This window comes from Salvia miltiorrhiza, chromosome 8 (genome assembly GCF_028751815.1).
Source record: "Salvia miltiorrhiza cultivar Shanhuang (shh) chromosome 8, IMPLAD_Smil_shh, whole genome shotgun sequence".
In the NCBI taxonomy this organism is placed as follows: Eukaryota; Viridiplantae; Streptophyta; class Magnoliopsida; order Lamiales; family Lamiaceae; genus Salvia; species Salvia miltiorrhiza.
The window spans coordinates 27,129,085-27,143,135 of record NC_080394.1 but is presented as its reverse complement, the minus strand read 5'-3'; positions in this window follow the sequence as shown (position 1 = coordinate 27,143,135).

Here is a 14,051-nt window from a genome sequence, read left to right as displayed (position 1 = left end):
TCTCATGTTCTTCCTCTGATTGAAGAGGCTGTTCAATGGGACATTCATGTTCCGAGCTTTTATCGACAAGCTAATCCAGGCTATGACAAATTACCTTTCGTCCGTGTTTCGCTACTTTGCTCGAGCGAGTCAGCTCTGCGGGAATTCATCAATCACGTCCAGCTATAGCGTCATGGGATTTACTATTCCACAGAATAAGCTCTGCTTTGGTGATCAAAGTCCATATTTTGTTCTGATTTAAGGAAATTGTATTTTATCCTAAAGGGAGTCTTTTTCGGTATAATCTGGTTGGCGCTCCCTCTTACTCAAATCTGGAGAGATTCTTTCTTAGTAATTAAATGAGGTATTCGGGGGTCTCCCTGAGGTGTACCCGGAGTCCCAAATACCATCCTCATCACACAATATCATAATTCTTGTTGCACTTTATAACAACAGTATTTGCATTTTTATATTTCTCATCTTTCTATATTATATAAAAAACTAAGTTGTTGAAATCGTACATATATAATATATGAATTTACGTATATAAAATATGAAAAATCTTACATATATAATATATGAAAAATATAAGAATACAAATATAACTATTGTAAAATGTAACAAATGTTATATTACTATGCATTTACGAAATTTTATTCCCATTTCTCACAATAACTTTTGTTTTTATTGCTCTTTCTCTATAATAGTAATAATTAATATTCCATCCGTCCCATTAGTAATGTACTACTTTTTTTTTTTGGGATATCCCAATACAAATATCTCAATCCCTTTTTGGCAATATATTTTGTCTTTATATACCTAATATTTAAATAATTTTCACCAACCCACTTTATTTAAATTTTATACATTTCTTAATCTTCGTGCCCAAAAACTATGAGACACTACTATTAGGACGGATGGAGTAACTTTTTTTGTTGGAACTCGTATACTCCCGCCGTCCCATTACAAATGTCCCACTTTTCATAATGGGATGTCCCATTACAAATTTTCATTCCATTTTTGCAATATATTCTCTCTCTATACTTAATATTTAAATAATTTTCATCAACTCACTTTATTTACTTTCTACACATTTCTTAATTTTTGTGCCCAAAAATAATGAGACATTTGTAATGGGAGGAAGCGAGTAGTATATAAAGTAAAATTGAAAATCAAACGCAAAGGATAGAGTAAATATGAGGATTAATTACGCCAAAAGCCATGAACTATACCCCAATTTCCAAACTTTCCATGAACGTTTTTTTTTTAATAAAAAAATTCCCTGAATTTAATGTGTTGAACTATTTTTCCATGACTTTCAAGAATCCCCAAATTGAGTGCTGACATGGCACCTTTTAAGTGATCTAAAAAGTGACATGGCATCGCCAGCGGTGAACCAAAACGACATCGTTTAGTTGGGGGTAGAACGACGTCGTTTAGTTGGGGGTAAAACGACGTCGTTTTAAGCCCCAACCATGTCTCTCAGCCAGAAAACTAACGAGCCGTCGCCGGGACCGTCCGCTTGGCGGTGGCAGCTTCGGGTCTGCTGCTCGCCAGAATTAGGGACGACTGGATTTAGCAAGAGAGAAGAGAGCTGGACTCGATTTCGCCGTAGCCGGAGAATTCGGACTCGAAGTTCATGATTGCGAGGCTCCTGAGCAAGATGGGGAGAATCAAAGAGGTGCGGGACGCGTTCGAGGAGATCCTGTCCCGGAATCCGCTCTGCTTCGAGGCGCACTTCGAGAACGCGCTGCTGATGGACTGATCGGGGCAGAGGGAGGAGGTGATGCGGCGGCTGCAGGAAGCGCTGGGGAGCTACGACGAGCTCTCCATGGCGGATCCCTTCGATTTCCGCCCCGGCCCTATTTCTCTAAAGGTATGATTTACAGTTTGATTAATAAGAACATCGAGGCGAAGCAACAATTCGCCAAGTATAAAGAGCTTTCCCCCAAAAAATTTGAAGAAGGGCGAAATCCGATGATGGTGGTGGGCAGCGGAAGGAACGTCAACGGCGGCAGGGGCAGCGGCGGCGGGTGAAGGGTGGGGAAATTAGGGTTTGGGGGGTGGGGGAAAGGGGGGAGACGATGGGGGGTTTGGTTTTTTTTTTTTTTTTGTTCTTTTTTTTTACATGTGTCAATTTTCAGTCATTGTAGGCGCCATGTCAGCTCGTAATTGTCATGTCAGCTCGGAGCTTCACCGGAGCAAAAAAAACATGAAAAAATTGTTCAACCCTTTAAATTCAGGGAATTTTTGATAAAAAAAAAAATTCATGAAAAGTTTAGGAATGAACATAAAATTCATGATATTTGATGTAATTAACCCTAAATCTAAACAAGTGACTATTGTGAGCTCGCCGAACTAATTGAAAATTAATGCGTTTATAATCTATGTTTGAATTTTCTTGTCTCCTTCGCATTCTTCTTTGAAAAAAGCCAATATTTCATCACGAAGAGAACTTTTTCGAACGTTCTTGGCAATTTCTTAGAGAGAGAGAATATTCATAGCCATGGAAATTCAATAGAAATTGAGTGGACAAACGATAGTATTAGTAAGAGTGATACTACTCTTCTTATCTACGTGAAAGGAAACAATAGAACTTTCTATGAAATTCAAATAACTTGGAAAATAAAGAAAATGAAAATTCAAGAAAGTCAAGATAACGAAGCATTCCGCGAATCTTCAGTTCTCTTTCCGCGTTGGGTCGAACTACGTTAGCGTGTGAAAACATTTGCCACGTCAGACGTAAATAAACAAAGGCTCACAACAAAAATCCGAAAATACAGTTCCCACTGTGATGACGTCAGTATGATGACGTCATGTGCGCTTGAACCCGCTGCTCACGCTGAATAAAGTGATAATGCTAAATTTAAAATTGAAGCAGCCACCACGCACGAACCATCACTGTGTTGCTTTATTTTGCTACTCTACTCATAAATTTTGTTTATTAGTACTTATTAGGGGCTGTTTGATTTGCAGTTTAGGATTGATTAGGATTAAAATTATCTTGAGAAATTAGTGTGGATTAGTGTGGATTTATATTATTTCATGGGTGTTTGATATCATGGCTACTTAATCCTATATTATGTTTGATATTCATAGGATTATGTTGGATTATATTATCTAATACCAAAACTATCCTCACATAATTTTAAAAATATCATGTGTGTCCACCATTACTTGGGCATTTGCATCGATATGCGTGAGGAAGGGTAGCAAAATTTTTATCCAACTTCTCAGTATTAAATTTATCCCAGGGGGGGTGGGCGGATTATTAGTATGGGTTAATCCCACAAAATAGCATGGGGAAGTAGGATTAAGTAGGAGTTGACCATATTAACTGCACATGATATCAAACATCACACTAATCTGTATTAATTTAATTTATCCTACTATACAACCTAGTGATTAGTCTGTCCAATTTTGATGAGATATTACTTTATATTATAGATTATAAGTATAATTTTAAAAATAAATTAATATTTTATTTTAATATGATAATATTCAATAACTTATTAGATGAAGTATTAAAATATAAATAAAATAATAACAAAAGAATAAGTTAAAGATAATGTTTCTTTGATTCTTTTAACTTAATTGTTTAAAAAGTTTATCTATATATTCGTAGCTACAATCAACTCAATTAAAAAGTAATTTTACAATGTGTTTCTGTCTCAAACTCATATAGTAATACTTGTTAAATAGTTGAATATATTTAAATTTATGAATAAAAGTTATAAAAATAATTGATTATATGTTTCAATAAATAGTGAAATATAGGAAAATATTTTCGTGGACATGTTGATCAATGTTTGTTCCGCTTTAGAATTAAAAAGTAATACTCCCTCCGTCCACGAAATGACTACTCATATTTCCTTTTCGCTCTGTCCACCAAATGAGTATCTATTTCATTTTCTGATAAGTGTACCCACACAACACACTCGCAATAGAAATGGGCCCCTCATTCTTACACACGCTTAATCAATTTCTTATAACCTGTGTCACTTTCAAATTGGTACTCATTTCGTGGATGACGAATGATGTAATATAAGAAAAAATTCAATAATAAAGAAAATTTCATGTAGGCATGTCAATAAATGTTTGAACTTGACTATAAAGTATTTACATGTACTCATCTTAAATTTGATTAGTTATCTCTGATCCAATTTAACCTTATAAATTTAGGGTAAATATCAGTTTTTGCAAGGATCAGGGCCGGCCCTTTAGATAGGCCCAAGGGGCAATGGCTTAGGGCCCCCAAATTTTAGGGACCCCAAAAATTGTAGATCCCAATAGTATTATATACCCTATAAAAAATTATTTACTTAACTTTTGGGCCCTGATAGCAGCCCAAGTCCAAGTGCCCACTACCCATTACCAAACTAACTTCTCTCTCACTCTATTTCCTACGGACCAGACCAGAACACCCCCCTCCCCCCCAACGTCTCTCTCTTCTCTTTCACAACGTCTCTCTCTCAATCTCTGACTCTCTCTCTCTCTCTCAGTCTCTCTCCTAACTCTGCTCTAGCTCTCTCTCTCTCATTTCTCAAATTTGCTACAACTTCTTGAAGCTTCTTCTTTTAGGGGGCCCATTTTTTTCCTTTTCGCCTAGGACCCCCGGAAATGTCAGGGCCGGCCCTGGCAAGGATGAATGGATTGCTCGACACCACACCTTATAATGGTTTGGAGTTCTGTTCGTCTGAGTTCAATGAGTTCTGCAAGGATGAATGGATTGGTCGACACCACACCATTAGACATACACCACAGTAGAATGGCGTAGCAGAACGCATGAATCAGACATTGCTGGAGAGAGCGAGATGCATGCTCTCAAATGCTGGTTAGGCTAGGAGGTTCTGGGCAGAAGCTGTAAATATGGTGTGCTATCTAATAAACTGTGGTCCTCACACTGGCATTGATTGCAAGACACCTTACGAGCTATGGTCTAATAAACATGCAGATTATTCGATGTTGAAGGTTTTCGATTGTACTGTTTACTATCATGTTAGTGAGGGTAAACTAGAGCCAAGAGTGAAGAAGGGTATATTTGTTGGTTTCGAGGATGGAGTTAAGGGATATAGAATCTTGTCACCTTCAGAGGATAGAGTTATATTCAGCAGGAATGTGATTTTTTATGAGAATTCTAAGCTTAACTCTACTGTGAAGTCCATTGGTGCAGAAAATTATAGTAGTGTTGATAAACAGGTGGAGCTGCAAGTCACTCTTGATGAGAGTGAATCACAACTCCAAGGTGGAGAAGATCAATATACTACTGCTGAAAGTATAAGTTCAGATGTTCATCCACAAGCTCGCCAGACAAGCATAACTATTGATAGAGCTAGGAGAACAGGCGTGAAGCCACCTGTGAGGTACGGTTTTGAGGATATGGTGATTTATACATTACAAGTCGCTGACGAGGTGGAGGAGGAAGAACTATCAGCAGGTGAACCATCCACATACAGAGAGGTTGTTTCATGTAGTGAGTCGGCCCAATGGCTCGTTGCAATGAGAGAAGAGATGGAATCACTTGCCAAGAATCTGACTTGGGAGCTGGTCAAACGGCCTAAGGGGAGGAGGATTGTTACATGCAAATGGTTATTCAGGAAGAAGGAAGAAACCACAACTAGTGAGGGCGTGAGATACAAAGCTTGGCTAGTTGCAAGAGGGTTCACACAGAAGGAGGGGGTTGACTATAATGATATTTTCTCACCAGTGGTCAGACACACTTCCATCAGGGTGTTACTAGCGATGGTTGCACATCTGGATTTAGAACTTGAGCAGCTGGATGTGAAGACAACGTTTCTACATGAAATGCTTGAAGACGATATTTACATGACTCAGGCAGAGGGGTTCCATGTTCCAGGAAATGAAGATTATGTTTGCAGGTTGAAGAGGTCCTTATATGGGCTAAAGCAGTCCCCAAGGCAGTGGTATAAGAGGTTTGACAGTTACATGATCCAGTTGGGATTCAACATGAGTTCGTTTGATTGTTGTGTGTGTCACAACGAAGCTGATGACGATTCCATTATTTACCTTATTTTGTATGTGGACGATATGCTCATAGTTGCGAAGTTCAAGTCTGATATTCAGAAGTTGAAGGATCTGCTCAGTGCTGAGTTTGATATGAAGGTTTTGGGTGCTGCCAAGAAAATTCTGGGCATGGAGATATATAGGGAAATGGAGAAGAAGAAGCTTTTCTTGTCACAGAATAGCTACATCCAAAAGATCTTATCGAGATTTGGCATGTCTACCGCCAAGCCTATTGATACTCCAAGTGCTACAAACATACACTTATCATCTGATCATGCACCAGAATATGTAGCTGAGCATGAGTACATGTCTCGAGTCCCATACTCTAATGCAGTAGGGAGTTTGATGTTCGCTCTGGTCTACACTAGACCTGATCTTGCACAGGCTGTTAGTGTTGTCAGCAGGTTCATGGGACGACCTGGAAAGGAGCATTGGCAAGCTATGAAGAAGATTTTTCGTTATCTCAGAGGTACGTCTCATGTTGGTCTCATTTATGGAGATGATATTCACTGTTCTGTGACTGGTTATTCTAATTCCGACTATGCTGGAGATGTTGATAGTAGGAGATCTATGATTGGTTATGTCTTCACTTTTGGTGGTTCTGTTGTTAGTTGGAAGGCAACTTTGCAGGTTAAAGTTACTTTGTCTACAACTGAAGCAGAGTATATGGCATTGACAGAAGCTGCTAAAGAGGGAATTTGGTTGAAAGGACTTGTAGTTGATCTTGGTCTACATCATGATCAAGTTATTGTGTTCTGTGACAGTCAGAGTGCAATCTGTTTGACCAAGGATCAAGTCCATCATGAGAGGACCAAGCGTATTGATATGAGGTATCATTTTCTGAGGAATGAGCAGAGAATCACGGTGATGAAAGTAGGTACTGCTGATAATCCTACTGATATGTTCACCAAGCCGGTCCCACATAGCAAGTTTCAACATTGTTTGGACTTGCTAAACATCAGAAGCTGTTAGTTGCCCAAGAAGGGGCAAATCTGAGGCAGAAAGGAGGAGTCTGTTCATCTGGCATTGTAATGATGCAGCTGTAGGGAAGATTCAAGTCAAGGTGGAGATTTGTTGTTATGTCTCTTGAATCTCCCGCTTCGCACTTCAAGTCAAGGTGGAGATTTGTTGCCCAACGGTATGCAGTTATGGGCTTTAGGCCCAATTTAAGTGTTTTATCTCAGTACTATATATATAGTTGAGATCTGTAATCTGTAACCCTAGCTGCATAATAAAATCTGTTCTCTTCTCTGCCCGTGGATGTAGCCAAATTGGTTAAACACATAAATCTGTGTCTTCTTTACGTTTTCTATTTGATTGTGCTCTTTAATCCTATTCCGTCACAACAGATTTGTATGTATAGAATTGTTCCAATGGCCGACATTTATCTGGAGGGTGAAAATTTTTACATGGGTTCGAATCCCAGAGGGAGCGAAAATTTTACTAATTTTTTAATATCGTTATTCACTGCCTTATTCATCATTATATATTGGCTTATTCATTGGTCTCATATCTCATGAAAAATAGCAATCTCATTTGAACCTAACCACATACACAGACACACACATTAGAAGCTATTAAAACGTTTAGTTTGTTAAATAAATCAAATAATAGTCGGTATCCTATGAGATCGATTCTCACCAGGAGATTATATATAAAAATTATGCGTAATTATATGCATAAGATGTGTTAGCTAGTGGTAAGCTTCTTTACTACTATCTCAATGTCGTGAGTTCGATTCCTAGGAGTAGGGATTTTTATTTAATTTATGATTCTCAGGAGCAGCGTATAAATAAAAACTACTCTGATCTTCTACAAACAAGTCCTGCTAGCCTAGTGTATATATGCTTCTTCGCTTAGAATCTCTAATGTTGCAGCGTCAAATCTAGGAATAATGATATATATATATATATATATATATTTTAACATTATGATATCTTTTGAAACATTACCTTTTTTCATATCAATACCTACTTTTTCTTACGACAATAATGATTTAACTAAATAAACATAAAATACACATTCTCGTGAATAAAAATAACAAGTAGCGATTTTTATTTTATTTTATTTTCGATTATCAAGAGCAGCGTATAAATAAAAAATATCCGATCTTCTACAAACAAGTCCTGCTAGCCTAGTGGTATGCTTATTCGCCTATCATCTCTATAGTCTCGGGGTTGAACTATCTGATCTTGTACAAACAAGTCTTGCTAGTCTAGTGGTATGCTTCTTCGTCTACCATATCTAATATCGCGGGGTTGAATTCTAGGAACAATGATATAGCCTAGTGGTATGCTTCTTCGTCTACCATCTCTAATGTCATGGGGTCGAATCCTAGGAACAATGATTTTTTTTTTTAATAATAAAATATCTATTGAAACATTACATTTATTCATATCAGTGGTTACTTTTTCGTACGATAATAATTATTTGATGAAATAAACGTAAAATACAGGTTCTCATGAGAAAAAACAACAATTATCGTAAAAAAGGTAACGTTTTACAAATATAATTTTTATTTATGTCGATTATTATTTTTCATCACAAAAATAAATAGGGAAAAGGTGCAGATGCACCCTTGTAGTAGTAGCCCCTATAGCGTATAGCTCCCCTTACTCACTGTGTGTGCAAATAAGCCCCCGAAGTATTAAAAATAGCTCAATTACACCCTTATGACCAAACGGCGTTTTCCACCGCTAGTCAACATTTTTTTTAATTAAAATATGGGGCCCACCTTTACAACTGCCTTATCTCCGGCACCTTCTTCCCGTGTACCACCGCCGTCTCGCGCCGCCTCAACATCCCCTGCATCGTCTTCTACGGCACCGGATCTGGTCAGCCACCGCCACCTCGAAATTTGGCAAGCATCGTCGCCCGACATGAGTCCAGACTCCTATCGCCGCTCTTCCTCTCACAGATCCGAATCGGATCTCTCTCAGTTTCTGGCGAAATTCTCTCAGAGTCGATCGGTCACAAAGGGCAAGAAGAGAATATATGGGTTCTTCGAAAAATTTTCCAGCAAAGGGCAGATTTCTCAAATCAAAATTCTAATAGGCCTAGAGATTCAATGGGCTGCTCTCGATTCTAAGGGGAAATATTGATCTCGAAATCACATTCTCTCACTGGGTTGTCTAAGAAAAATATTGAATCTCTCAATTTTTGGGCAGAAGAGGCGAATCCCTCCATTCCCAAAATGGGTTCTCCAATCTCACCTTCTGATTGGCTGGAGAAAATCTTCTGGGTCGAGCTTCACCATTTTCGCTACACTTGAATTTTTCGACTCCAAAAGTGGGGGATCGAGTAATCTCCCTGATTTTCTGAAAGGTGGCCGCTCCCTGGTATATGCAGTTTGTTCTTCCGTTTCGATCTGGAATAAGGGCTTCTGCGAATTCCTATTCTTTTTTCCGGCGAGCGTGAGGGTTAGGCGCAGCATCCGATTAAAACTCAGGAGGTTACCTCCGGCTTCATGTGGAATTTGAGTTTTTGAAAATTAAGATTTCAAATTTGGTTTGACAGCGGTAATAGTGAGATTCGAAGGGGAAATTCGAGAGGCGACGACGGAGAGGATGATCGGCTGCGGTGGTCCACGGGAAGAAGGAGCCGGAGATGAGGCAGTTGTAAAGGTGGGCCCCACATTTTAATTAAAAAAAATGTTGACTAACGGTGGAAAACGCCATTTGGTCAAAAGGGTGTAATTGAGCTGTTTTTAATACTTCGGGGGCCTATTTGCACACACAGTGAGTAAGGGGAGCTATACGCTATAGGGGCTACCACTACAAGGGTGCATCTGCACCTTTTCCCAAATAAATATTTTAAATTATTTGTATTTTTTTAATCAGTCTATAACTCACGATCTACGCCCAGTCCGTCTCGATCCGCGCTAAAATTTGTTTAAACTTGTGCCACAAACTCGCCCCGATCCGATATATCTTATTTATACATTCAGTCTGACCCAAATGTTTGCCATGATACAAAGCCCAAGAAATAAGCCTTAAGACCATTCGAAAGCCAAGGGGTTTTCACTAAGGGCATAGCTGGTATGTAGGGATGTAAACGAATCGAATCGAATCGAATCGAATATCATTGTATTCGATTCCTATTCGTAAAATTAATTACATATTCGAATCGGTATTCGAATACCTTTCGAATCATATTTCGCTATTTGTATTCGATTCGTATACTATTCGCGAATACTCGAACCGAATCGAATATTCGTTTGTCTTTTTTTAAAAATGTATGTAACACAATATAAATCGAATATTCGGTTCGAAAAATTCCTATTATTAATTTAATTCGAATATATTCAATCCACGATTTTAATAGAGAAAAAAATGTAAAATAATATTTCAAAATTTACTTAAAAAACTCAATAATATATACTAAAAATATATTCTTCTATTTCAAAATCCAACTCCAAAAATAAAATTTTATTATTTATTTTATATATATATATATATATATATATATATATATATATATATATATATATATATTTTCGAATACCGAATCAAATCGAATCGAATATCGTGATTCTCGAATAGTATTTGATAACTAAACGAATCAAAAAAAGTATTTGTATTCGTATTCGAATCATAAAATTTGATATTCGAATATCAAAAATTCGAATCGAATATCGAACTGAATCAAAATTATTTGCTTCATTTACATCCTTACTGGTATGGTGGAATGGAATGGTGATTCTTGCGTTAATTGCTAATCCTATGGCTGGTACGATTTTTGTAATGAGAATCGTCATTTCAGATGGAATGTCTATTCCCATGAATATGAGATTAGTCATTCCCCCCTCTCCCATGGTATTGTTAGGAATGACAATGGATCCTGGACCCGGTCTGGATCTCAATTTTTTGGACCTGTGGATCTGGATCTCATTTTTAAAAATGGATCTGGATCTGGATCTTGAAATTTGAGATCCGGATCCAACTCAAATCCGACACGTGAATCCGTTTTGTTTAATATATATTATTTATTTTTTATATTTATTTTATTAATAATAGTATTAGATATATTAAAAATTAAAAATAATAGTCAAATTAGAATTACTTTGCAAACCCTAGTTTCTAGTTTTTAGTTTCTAGTTTCTACTTTTTCCCTCTCGGTCCCTCACTCGTGAACCCGCCGCCTCACTTCCATCTCCCTCTCCAGTTCGCCGGCCACCTTCTCGGACCACTCCAACTCGCCGGCCACCTTCCCAGACCACTCCTACTTTCTAGTTTTTTATAATGGGAATTAGATGTTGTTGATTTTGTGAATTTTTTTTAAAACAGTAGATCCATGGATCTGGACCCGCGGATCTGACGGATCTGGATCTAGATCCAAAATTTTCAGATCCGCGGATCTGGATCTGATAAATAAAAACGGATCTGGATCTGGTATTGATGAGATCCGGTCCAGATCCGACCCATTGCCATCCCTAGGTATTGTGTATGACTGTAATCCCACGGAGATGAGATTACTCAAAAATAAAATTTTATTTCTTTTTGTAATAATTTAATATTATTAATATGATAAAAAATAATAATAGTAAAATAATAAATTAAAATAAAATGAATAATATTAATAGCAAAATAATAAATGAATAATAATAATAATAATAATAATAATAATAATAATAATAATAATAATAATAATAATAATAATAATAATAATAATAATAATAATAATCCTGCTTCAAATGACCCAAAAAAATTGGACACAAAGATTAAGAAATGTGTGATAAAAGTATAAAGTGATGGTGGGACAACCCAAAAAGTAGTGTTAAATGCCTAATTTTATTTCTAAATTTAAGTTGAGTCATTTGAAGTGAGACAATCCAAAATAGAAATTGGGTCATTTGAAGTGAAAAGGGGGAGCAATAAATAGTAAATAATAATAATAAAACAATGACAATACATAATAATAATAATAATAATAATAATAATAATAATAATATTATTATTATTATTATTATTTATAATAATTTGATATTTATTTATTATTATTATTGTTCTTATTTATTATTATTATTATTATTATTATTATTATTATTATTATTTATATTAATTTGATATTTATTTATTATTATTATTATTATTATTTATTAATTTTATTTTATTCCTATTCATTCAGTATATATTTCATTCTTTTTCATTCTCATTATCATTGTATTCAGGGACGGAGCCAGGGGGGGCTAGAGCCCCCTCCCAAATTTTGAGTTTTTTTTTATATATATATAGATATATGTTTATACCTATTATAAAATAATTTTGTTTTATAAAAGAGTATTTGGTTATTATATTCTCTCATGTATACTTAATTTAAGGATAATTTTGTTATTTAAATATTGTTTGTTATTATTACTATTATTATACTTGTCTTTTAATAAAAAATGCCTAATATGTATGAAATGCTAAAAAAAATTATAATGTATTGAAACTAATTTGTAATATATAGAAAATATATAATCTATGAACATGTTGTTTGTTATTATTATTATTATGCTTGCCTTTTAATAAAAAATGTCTTAAATATACGGAACGTCCAAAAAAAGTTTTGTGATATATTGAAACTATATAATCTATGAAAATATTGTTCGTTATTATTAGTATTATGCTCGTATTTTAATAAAAAAAATACCTTAAATATACAGAATGCCCAAAAAAAAAAGTAGCCCCCGAACCCCGTTCAAGTTCAGCCCCCCAAAATTTAATTCCTGGCTCCGTCCCTAATTGTATTCCAATATCCATCTCATTCTCTTTTAATTTTATTACTGCATATTAGTCTTCTATCATCTAAAAGAACAGGAAAAGAAATTAACTAATCTTTAGGTTGAAATTCAAAATCTAATGCGAACATATTTCTGAAAAGTACTTATCAATCATTGTAAAATAAAACGCGTACAATTTTTGACTTGGTCCAAAATTAATTGCTGATCGCACCTCCTTTACAATTCTTGTATTCATTTTTCTATACAACAAATCCGATAGCAATCATTCGCACTCCAGCTACGGTCACATGCACAATTAATAAAAATTTATAAGCAATCGAGACATTCGGATAGCAATCTGCAGATTTGACAAATGTAAGAATCTCAATTACAGACAATAAATTAGCAATCTACAGATTTGACATTCGGATAGCAATTGTGCAGTAGCAACAATTTCTCTAACATCATTCGGGAAATTAAAGTTGATCTCCTCATCCAGCTTCACACGCACAACAACAAGCACTGCAAAAAAACTTACAAAAAATCGACGGAAAATAATCCGTCGGTGATTACCGACGGAACAACGGCGGAATTCCGACGAAGATTTTTTTAAAAGTTTATCGACGGAATACCGATGAATTATTTCCGTCGCTAACAATTCCATCGGTAATCCATCGGTAAATTCGGTGAATTTTTATTATTTTTAATTAATATTCTATTTTATTCTTATTTTTAAATTATTGAGAATATTTTAAAATTTATTGTTATTTTCAACAATACTATTTTCTTTTTTTAATTGAAGATAATATTAATTTTTATTTATTATTTTAAATTCGATCATATATTTACCGTCATTCTTTCATCGGCACCACAAGTCTTAGATATCATTTCAACATATTCTAATGTTATCAATAAATGATATTGTATATTGAAATAGAGTTTAAATGAATTAATAGGTGCTAGTTATATTAATAATACGTGTGTTCTGCACTGGTGACCACTCGAAAGGAACTTCAAGGTTAAACGTGTTTGACGTAGAGCACAATTAAGATGGGTGACTCACTGAGAAGTTCGTCTTAACATATGCAATTAAGTTCAAAATACATTATAAATATCAAAATACTTGTGGGGTATAAAGCTATATTGATAAAAAAAAATTACCGACGAAATTTATTTATGTCGCTAATACCGACGACCATTTCTGTCAGACGATGACGTCGGCGTCGCGTGCTCGCCTACGGATGGTCCGTCGGTAATTTAGCGACAGAGGCAAATTTTCGTCGGTAAAACTTTTACCGACCACTTTCACGGCGACACACGGTCGCCGTTGGTGATCCGTCGATAA